Source organism: Ooceraea biroi, chromosome 8 (assembly GCF_003672135.1).
Source record: "Ooceraea biroi isolate clonal line C1 chromosome 8, Obir_v5.4, whole genome shotgun sequence".
NCBI classification, from domain to species: Eukaryota; Metazoa; Arthropoda; class Insecta; order Hymenoptera; family Formicidae; genus Ooceraea; species Ooceraea biroi.
Window position 1 is genome coordinate 534,366 of NC_039513.1, and position 11,532 is coordinate 545,897.

General features: G+C 35.3%; 1 pseudogene; it reads right to left on the minus strand.

Annotated features, from left to right (window-relative positions):
• Window positions 1–2,927: 2,927 nt before the first annotated feature.
• On the minus strand, window positions 2,928–5,619 carry LOC113562415 (annotated as a pseudogene).
• Window positions 5,620–11,532: the final 5,913 nt, after the last annotated feature.

Consider the following 11,532-nt stretch of genomic DNA (forward strand, 5'->3'; position numbering starts at 1 on the left):
TCCTGCGAGATGGTTGATATCCAGAAAGAGAAATTGGATTTAAAAAAGGAGGAAGTAGTTATTCAACAACAACTTCTACAATTGCAGCGATCAATACTAGCTGAATTGAAACAAATAAGGAGCACTGCATTCCGCACAGTGGACACGTACGGTCATCTAGAATAAGACTTGTTAGTAGTATATTGGACTACTTGTCTGTTAAAAGATAAGTTCCTTAAGCATTTTTTGTCCTAAAGTTTTATTTTCTGTTGCAATAACTTTTATTTTAAGATATGTGATAAAAAGTTGTTATGTTTATGTTAACCTTAGGGAATTCACACCTTGGCAGAAAGCAGAAAAGCCGATGCCAATTAGAACTTGTGGTAGTTGGCAGTTTCCGCTTTCTGAAGCAGAATGTACTATCGACTATTAGCGCGAGTCCTAATTAGCGTTTGCTTCCTGTTATTCTGCCAAGGTCTGAATCCGCCCTTAGAAGATATATTTTGTTATTGTATATGTTACATAAACAGATCTTTACGTGTGCGTATGCAAAGAATTTATTTACACTACGTAAGAAAGAACTTTATGATGCGATTGCAATAGCTTTTATGTTAAGAGACGTGATAAAAAAGTTATGTTTATGTTAGAAAAATTTATTTTGTTATTGTAAATGCTACATAAACATATATTTATAATGTATATACATATGTACAAAGTTTATTTATACCAAGTACTGAGTACTAAGTTTGTTTATACTCTCTTATTTCAAATTTCCTTTATTTCGCCAAGAAATATCACGAGCACGGAGAACATAGTGGACAGATTAGAAGATTCTTATGAACTTGTTGATGGCACAAGAGACATAACTTCATGCGTGGCGATTGCAGCTTTGACTATCTAATATAGTCAAAGGGATGCTGTCTGAAAAATGACAAAGTAATATTTTCATTATGAATATAGCAAATTGATAAGTTCACGTTGTTGATCATTGTTCATTAATTGCAACAGTTCATAATCGTACAATCGTAGTAGTTGTATCGATGATACTAATTACATTAAGTATAAAAAATATAATAAGGGGATTAAGATATACCAGTAATATCCGAATGTCCCGGGGCTGGCGGTAATGGTCTGCGTTCCGGTTTGTATACATATATACACTCACTCCCAAAAAAAGCGGTACACTAAAATTTAGGAAAAAAATTACCAACCTTCAAATGATCATAACTTGGTAAATAATGAAGATAAAAATATGTTCAAAAATGCAAAATGAAGCTTCAAGTATCCACTTTAAGAATATTTGAATGGCAATTATGGTCGGCCATTTGATTCAAAATGGCGGATGACAAAATGAAAGGATGCAAAAGTGATAACCGAAAGTCCGAGTTTGTGACGGTGCATGGCGTGAATTAGATATCGCAGCCTAATGGGACCAAATGCAAATGAAAATATAGAGTGTTATCTTTAAAATGCTTTTTACCGAGCTCGATGCGATTTTTCGCTGAGTTGTGCAACTTTAAAAAAGAAAACACTCTGTTAAGTAAATTTGGAGTATCTCAACAAAAAATGATCGCATCGAGCTTTGTAAAAAAGCGTTTTAAAGATAAAACTCTATACTTTTATATGCATTTAGTCCCATTGGGCTGCAATATCTACTTTACACCATGTGCCATCGCAAACTCGAATCTTCATTTATCAATTTCGCATGCTCTCCCTTTCCGCCATTTTAAAAAACTCGTCGTGCACAATTTCGATTTAAATTGCGAAAAGTAAGGTTTCAAAGCTTTAAAACCGTTTTTGAAATTTTGTGCTAGGATAGTTAGGTACCGAGATATTCAATTTCGAATTTGCAATATCGTCGATTCAGCAAGGCCTAAGGAATTAGAAAACCCTGCGGTTCGTTTAGTTCTTTTATAATTCCAACTGCTGCGTTCATTATTCTTTATACTCCAAATCCTTCTTATGTGGTGTGTGCGTGTGTGGGTGTAGGTGTGTGTGTGTGTGTGTGTGTGTGTGTGTGTGTGTGTGTGTGTATCACAAGGATGAGGACCCCGTGGTTCGTCAGTTCCACAGTAATTTAAGACTCCAAACCCTCCTTGTGGTGTGTGTGTGTGTGTGCGCGCGCGCTACATACACCTACACCCACACACGCACACACCACATAAGAAGGATTTGGAGTATAAAGAATAATGAACGCAGCAGTTGGAATTATAAAAGAACTAAACGAACCGCAGGGTTTTCTAATTCCTTAGGCCTTGCTGAATCGACGATATTGCAAATTCGAAATTGAATATCTCGGTACCTAACTATCCTAGCACAAAATTTCAAAAACGGTTTTAAAGCTTTGAAACCTTACTTTTCGCAATTTAAATCGAAATTGTGCACGACGAGTTTTTTAAAATGGCGGAAAGGGAGAGCATGCGAAATTGATAAATGAAGATTCGAGTTTGCGATGGCACATGGTGTAAAGTAGATATTGCAGCCCAATGGGACTAAATGCATATAAAAGTATAGAGTTTTATCTTTAAAACGCTTTTTTACAAAGCTCGATGCGATCATTTTTTGTTGAGATACTCCAAATTTACTTAACAGAGTGTTTTCTTTTTTAAAGTTGCACAACTCAGCGAAAAATGATCGCATCGAGCTCGGTAAAAAGCATTTTAAAGATAACACTCTATATTTTCATTTGCATTTGGTCCCATTAGGCTGCGATATCTAATTCACGCCATGCACCGTCACAAACTCGGACTTTCGGTTATCACTTTTGCATCCTTTCATTTTGTCATCCGCCATTTTGAATCAAATGGCCGACCATAATTGCCATTCAAATATTCTTAAAGTGGATACTTGAAGCTTCATTTTGCATTTTTGAACATATTTTTATCTTCATTATTTACCAAGTTATGATCATTTGAAGGTTGGTAATTTTTTTCCTAAATTTTAGTGTACCGCTTTTTTTGGGAGCGAGTGTATTTATGTAAAATACAAATCTATGATTGATTCTCTAGTATCGTTACCATTTCTGTTCTCGTTGTTTAATATTTCATGTCTTTCGTCTCTATCTAAGTCGTTGAAATACATTATTCCTTCAGGTACATTGTAGAATTTGGCCACGTTATGCAGTACGCAGCAAGCGTTGACAATATATGCTAAAAGATAATATCTGTTTAAATAATTAGATATATGGATGTGCATAAAATCATACAGATATATATTCTTGAATTTGGAAATATGTATATAATCTCACACACTAACATATATTAATCTATATTCATATATAGATACAGTCATATACAGAAATATATTATTATATAATTCTTACCACTAAATTTTGGAGAATAATGCAACCCTCTTTCTTTCCTCAAGCATCTCCATCGACCTTTCAATACTCCAATTGCGCGTTCTACATTTGAGCGTGCTGTTGCATGAGCATTTGTATCACGAGCCGAAGGTGATCCTTCAGGTTGTTGTAATTTTGGTGTCATCAAATAAGGTAGCAAAGGATATGCTGAATCTCCTGATAACAGTCAATATAATAAGCTCTTTGTCAGATAACACATACAAAAATATTGTTAATTTTAAAACCTACATATATTACAAGATGTGTTTCTAAAATAAATAAATTTACAATATGAGTTTAACTTATCTAACAACCAACCATATCGTCGTCCATTATTGAATTGCTGCTCTAAATGTACTGAAACAGCTCAAGCGTTCCACACACGTGCATCATGCGTTCTTCCTCCGTGTCCGCTACTTACGGCTAATATTTCTCCATCATAGTCAGAAATCTTAAAATATTAATATTTAACATATAAATATTTTAAAAGAACATGGTAATAATAAATAACAGCACAATAATAATGTAGTTATCGCTAATAATAACTTAATAATTACTTATACTTACTATTAAAACATTTAATGAATGGTACAATTTCCTATTTATATATAAATGCTCTCGTTCCCTATTCGGAGGAAAAATAGCGATATGAGTGCCATCAACACTACCTATCACACCAGGGAATCGGCAATGAGTCCAAAATCTGAAATAATATGATACATATATACATTTTTATACTTTATATATACTTTGTAATATTATATTTAGAAAAAATAAACTACCAACCGTAACTTAACACGTTCAAGATCGTGATCAGGTTGTGGAAATTTAATCCAATATCTCATTCTTTGGTTTAGTGCCTTCACAACAGAGTGAACTGCTCCAGAGATTGAAGATTGGCACATACAAGTCAAAAAGTCTTAACCAATACGCTGTTGATAAGAACCAGAAGCTAGGAAGCTCAAAGCCGCTAATACTTATATAGAAATAACATGTATGGTTCGCTAGAGTGAAACAGTATTATAGACAATAGTATTATGAAGTAAAATACATACTTTATATATCATTTTTTTAAAATTCACATACCTCTTGGATACAATTATTTAAAAATATATTTATAATAATTTATTAGATTTTTCACTTTATTTTGTAAACTAATTATTGTAAAAAGATATTATTACTTTTATCTCACGAGGGATTGCTGTTTCCCGTCTTTCTTCTGCCATATGTGGTAGCAATTCTTGAATTAATAGCATTGCTGCTTCTCAAGATAACCTACACATATTATTAAAAATATATATTTTATACATTTTAAAATATCTGCTTATTAATATATACATAGCTTCTTTTTTTGAACAAAGTCGAAAAATTAAGCACTACAGTATAGTAATAATATATGTATATTACTCATTGTTACCTGTATAATTCTTGAAATCGTCTTTCTGGTTGATGAAATGGATTTTGAGTATCCCTTAACATTTTCCGAATTATGCGCATATTTTCATCCCGATTATCTTGTTCTATAACCCACCATGCAGCAGCCATTGCAACCAATTAATTTTTAACTGGAAGAAGAATACACGTGAAACTTCCCACTTTGTAAAAACTTCAACTTTTCAGTAGGTAACGCTAGAGGAAAAGATATATTTGTATTGCATTCTAAGAGTAATGATGACTTTTTCGCGATTTACCTGAATTATTTGCTAAACAGACGTCGTTGATCCCTTCGACGATGATTTCAAGCCAGAATGCAGTATGATGCAATGTTAAACACATATAACCATACGAAACAAAACTCATGAAATGAAGTATTTAGTATATAAATGAGCACACGCTATTTTTCACGTTTTAGTCATCAAGCAACTTGGCTAAAATGCTTTGCGCATGCAGCAGCCATGACAGACTAATTTTCACGAGAAAATTGATTTACGTTAAGATTTTCATTTTTGTGAAAAATTTCACTTTTCACACTAGGGGAAAAATATACATGATCGACCCCCTGAGGACGCTTCGGAGGAGACAGCGCATACCACGCGTTCCGCCACGACGCCCCTCGGCGCCTGCATTGCCCGCGGAGGAGGAGGAAGAGGACGACAACGGTGGCGAGAGCAGCAGCGGCAGCGGCAGCGGCGGCGGCGGCAGCGGCGGCGGCGGCGGCAGCGGCAGCAACCAAGCAGCAGCAGCTACTCCACCATTACCACCACCATCACCACTACCGCCGTCATCACCACCGCCGCCAGCGTCACCACCATCACCGCCAGCACCGTCACCAACCCTCCCGCCACCGCCAGCACCGTCATCAACCCTCCCGCCACCGCCAGCACTACCGGCGCCAGACAGGAGGAAGGAAGAGCTTCCGGGACCCTCCCCTGAGGTACGGACGAGCAAACGCCCGAATGATGTCGCCAGCGACACCACGTCGGCACCGTCGACGTCGTACGCGTCCACGACGACACGGCAAAGTTACGGCAAATTCACCTACCAAATTGACAAATTGTTGTTGCGACACGCGCTCCGAGGGAACGTGCAAAGCCTGGCACACTGGCAGGCCCTAAAGAGAGATTGCACCAGATGACCTTTTCGATAGAGCTCCTCGTGACGAACAATTTTCCTCCTGGCGGCCACTCTGTAGGATGCACGGTTCACCAGATATAAGGGAAAAACTATTCTCTAGAGATAGAAAATCCCCTTTTTCTCGAAAACGAAGCTCGATACAGGCTCGCATCATAGGACATAAAAGTCTCGTCTCGTCGAGGCCAACAACTTCGCTTCAGGCGATAACACCGTAGGACGCACCATTGCCGAGATATCAGCCAGAAAATGTTATCTACACAAGGGAAAATGCCCGTTGTCTCAAAATCGTGGTAACATTATCCAACTCACTTTTCCTTTCAATTAGATTCGATACGATTAACTTTTTCTTAGAATGGATAAGTTGTAGGTTGTAGGTTAGAGTCGGGGGGGGCTTTGCCCCCCCCCCCGACCGGGGGCTTAGCCCCCTGGACGCCCACAAGCTATTTGACTGGGGGCCACGCACGGCCACATCCCCCAACTTAAACATATTTAACAACGTTAGTTAGAACAATTTTTTAAATTCCGAAAAAAGTGCAAAAATTTGTGGGTCCAAAACGCGTTTCTCGACCTCGCGAACCTACTGCCAGAGTCTCATTTTAACAAAGGCCATAGCTGGATTAGCATACTAAAAGTGCCCCCGGCGAATTTTGGAACGACACTTGGAGTGTTATTTTGTCATTATAACAAAAACATTTTCTTAAAATTTCAGTCCTTTAATTATATTTCTCGAGTTATTGAAAAAAATGCGATTTTCAGTTTTTTTTTCTTCCATAGATATTATAGATGGACTTCTGTCGATTTTTTTAAAAGACTTATTAATATAAGACATAAAAAAACTTTTTTTCATAGTTCCCGATTTAAAACTCCATTTACAAAAAAAATAAAAAAATTAAAAGTAACTTTTCCGAAAGGTTCTCTTCGAGGTACAATCACTAAACTTTCACAGAAAACTCTTCTCTTTTATGAAATTGTTCTCAAATTTTTTCAAGTTGGTGCAATATCATGAAAAAAAATAAAAATCAATTTTTTCCTTTTATTTTTGCAGTAAAATAGACAATTATTTATTTCTATCAATACAAATATAGTTATAATAATACAAACAAGATTCTAGAAAGAATTTTTATACAAAAATCATAATTTTTATCGAATGTGATCAACAAATTAATTTTTTATCAGTCTTCATCACTATCTTCAGTAATTACTACGGTGCTACCCTGTATCGTAAACAGATGGCTCAAAATTTCAGCTGGTCTTATTATTTTTGCTAAATATCTCTCATAAGATAAGTAATATACAGCTAGGGTGTATTATTAAAGGTGTTACAAGCTTATATTTTTAAAACTAGATGAAGTATGAAATTTTTGTTTTCCAGCAAATATTTGGTATCGAAAATAACATCATATGATGAAGTTAGTTTTTTCCTAGGTGGAGTGGGTAACGTCACATCAAGGACATTTTGATTTTATAACTGTCGACATATAGTTTTTGAATGGCGCTAATTTCGAACATTTGCTTTAAGGATTTATTACTTTGTTTTGTTATTTCTAGTTGTTTTGTTATTATGACTATTTGTGGTCAATCTACTTGTCAGGAGACGGGCTACAATCGTACGCAATAAAAAATATATGTAGACAGTTAAAAAATCAATATGTCCTAATATAGACTATTATATGACTATGACAATATTTTATTATTTATAAAAAAAAAAAAAACAAATATTTGTTGGAGAACAAAAATTTCATACTTCATCTAGTTTTAAAACTATAAGCTTGTAACACCTTTAGTAATACACCCTAGCTGTATATTACTTATCTTATGCGAGATATTTAGCAAAAATAATAAGACCAGCTGAAATTTTGAGCCATCTGTTTACGATACAGGGTAGCACCGTAGTAATTACTGAAGATAGTGATGAAGACTGATAAAAAATTAATTTGTTGATCACATTCGATAAAAATTATGATTTTTGTATAAAAATTCTTTCTAGAATCTTGTTTGTATTATTATAACTATATTTGTATTGATAGAAATAAATAATTGTCTATTTTACTGCAAAAATAAAAGGAAAAAATTGATTTTTATTTTTTTTCATGATGTTGCACCAACTTGAAAAAATTTGAGAACAATTTCATAAAAGAGAAGAGTTTTCTGTGAAAGTTTAGTGATTGTACCTCGAAGAGAACCTTTCGGAAAAGTTACTTTTAATTTTATTATTTTTTTTGTAAATGGAGTTTTAAATCGGGAACTATGAAAAAAAGTTTTTTTATGTCTTATATTAATAAGTCTTTTAAAAAAATCGACAGAAGTCCATCTATAATATCTATGGAAGAAAAAAATAAAACCTGAAAATCGCATTTTTTTTCAATAACTTGAGAAATAATACAATTAAAGGACTGAAATTTTGAGAAAATGTTTTTGTTAATGATAAAATAACAGTCCAAGTGTCGTTCCAAAACTCGCCGGGGGCACTTTTAGTATGCCTATCCGGCTATGGACTTTTCCATTCGCTCACTAGTCTTCTGGGACTTGGAATAATTTTTAAAATTCCGAAAAAATGCAAAAATTCATGGGTCCAAAACGCGTTTTCTCGACCTTGCGAACCTACTGGCTGAGTCCCAGGATGGCAAATTTCTGAGAGAAATTACTCGGACTTGGAAAATTTTGCAAGTTCGAATCCTCGGTCCAAGTATGCAGAGGCTAAACGAGGAATGAGAGGGCGGTCAGATTTGGGGGAATTTGCATATCTCCTCGAGTGGAACAAATGTCTCTCAGGTGCCAATCCCGTATCTCCAACCCCTGAGGCTGTACGTACCTAGGGTTCCATATCTCGAGAACGGGGATAGATAGCGATTTGGTTCCTAGGGCGCTCCACGGATCGTGAAAAAGCCATGAAAATGGAGGAGTTAAAAATTTCGAATTTTTCCAAAATCCAAAGTTTTGATTAGCCCGGACTTTCACCTACTGGGGGTTCATCCGTGACTCAAGGCCTACCACGCCACGTGCTCACTTTCCCAAAAAATTATCTGTAATACACCTAATCCTACTTAGGCCTGTCTCCGTGGTCCTGACTCGCCAGGTTTTTACGTCCAAGGGTGGTTTGGCGTAATGCGTAAGGTTTTATTGTCCATTTTACTATGAAAAGCGCGTAGGTCCACCGGTCAGGCAAACAAGCTCCAAGTCTTGCGCCCCGTGTTACCGGTCGAACACAAGTGAATATTGTTATTCTTATTGTCTCGGATGGCAAAAGGTTTCCTTCAATTTCTTATGGTTTTATAAATTAACAATTGAAACAGTCCATGCTCATAGAAACAAACCCGTCGTGGCCGAGCGGAAACTCCACGGATTTATTACGCTAGCAGCGGACCATTACGTCTGATACGTGTTTAATAATTTCTCTTTTCTTAATTTACATATACTTAAATGAATAATTACTAATTGAATTTTCTCTTTTATTAATTAATATCTGATCAAAAATTAGATAAATGTATGTATTTCAACATTCGGTTAATAATTCGACTCTTTATTCTTTTAAAATTCAATCGCTGTAATATAATAACTGAAACTTTATTAATTCTCAAATAATGCTACCAATACTCGTCTTGTTCTTTAATCGAAATATCAAAATATTCATTTTCATTCCTTTTGACCTTTTTTTTAATATCATATGTGTATGTGTGTGTGCGTAGTTTTTCAATATTTTCAAAATATAAAAATACTAACAATGCATATGAAATTCCATAAATAAAAATATCCATCTGTGCGGCGTGTAAAAGAAAATAATAATGATACCTCGTTAAATTTTATTTCCAATTATTATTTCATTATGTCTGTTACCTGGTACTCGTTAATTATGTAACTCACCTTTACATTGGCATCTTGTTAATAATGTGTTAGTATTCAAGCGATAATATATCCTCATAATTCATTATTCCGTTATAACCATTTCACTAATAATGATAGTTGGTAATCGTTAACAAATACTCATCGAATGATTACTTGACATATCTCAATAACTGAAAATTCTGTAAATCTTAATAATTCTTCGATTTTAATTACGCAAGATAATAACAATGTTAGTATGTTACTTGGCTCTAATGAATAATTCCTTTTGTGTCTCTTTTCTTTTACAGGTTCACGTCCCTAGTCTAGGTCATCCTTATGAGTGAGGGGCGGGTAAGTATTTTATCATTTGCAATCTTTAAGTAAGTAATTAAACAATTTTCAAACTCAAACATTATTCAATATTCTCAGTAAATTATTCTCTTACAGTTTTCCAATAAAAAACCAATATTCTTATTGTCTTTCTTTTGTTCTTTTCCAGGTGGAAGATCCTTACAAGGACCATACGGAGTGTAATAACTTTAATAGGAAATATAATTAGGGATGGATGAGCTTCCTACGCTATGAATAATCGAACTTCGTTACGGCAAATATGTTAAAAGATAATTATGTAATAATGTGCTGTAATATGTATAAATTAATTATGAAACAATACAGGGTGTCCCGGGTTTTAACCGACAAACTGCGGGAGCATATTCTACTAGTGGAAATAAGAAAAAAATTCTTATATCGAGTTTGCTTAGAAATGCTTTATTACAAAGTTATAAACCAATATTGAAAAGAAATATGAGATAAGTAACAATGGATTTTTTCACAAAAAGAAAAATTATGTACGCAATGATTTAGTGACGCATTTCAAAATGTTGTCCTTGCACATCGATACAAGCTAGACATCGACGTAGTACAGAATTTGTTACAGTACGACATTCCTGAAAATTTTGTTGCATCTCAGTAACTGAATTAGTAATTCGTTGCTTTAAATCTATCTGGTACTCTCCTGTTAGGAAATCTACGTTGATACTCTCGTACGGCAGCTCGTGCATTTCCGTCACAGAATCCGTACACGAAATGAATATCAGTGTATTCCTCATTTGAAAACACTTTTGGCATTCTGATAGTAATTGCTAGTTCACACGACGATTGAAATCTAACAGCTACTGTTGTGAAAGTAACAATCATACTGAATCGTTTCAACATAGTGAACATGAATACATGTGAATACACATAACATAAACATCTTCGACCTTCCAAATTCTACACTATGTTCCGTTGTTACTTATCTCATATTCCTTTTCAATATTGGTTTATAACTTTGTAATAAAGCATTTCTAAGCAAACTCGATATAAGAATTTTTTCTTATTTCCACTAGTAGAATATGCTCCCGCAGTTTGTCGGTTAAAACCCGGGACACCCTGTATATATATATATCACTGGCGAAACCGAACATACCCGAACAGCCGAAGTTACACGAAGTGCCAGTGCTCTCCCCTTACCGCTAATCTCAGCTTCCCCTCGTAAAAGGCTCTGTCCATATATTCCTATGTCAATGCACTCCCCTTCCCACAACAGGTCGTACAGGTCCTATCCCAGGTAAAAAAGATTGAATTCTCTTACCTACAAAGGGACCAACGAGCAGACTTGTTCCAAATCTAAGGGTAAAATCGACCTTGGTCGTTGACCCTACAGACGGAACTCACAGTCAGCTCGACTCAAGTTTTGAGACCGAGTGTCTCAAATTTTGAGAGGCGTGTGATACGCCCTTCCCTCGAGCTCACGGAGCTCTGGACGTAACAATAAC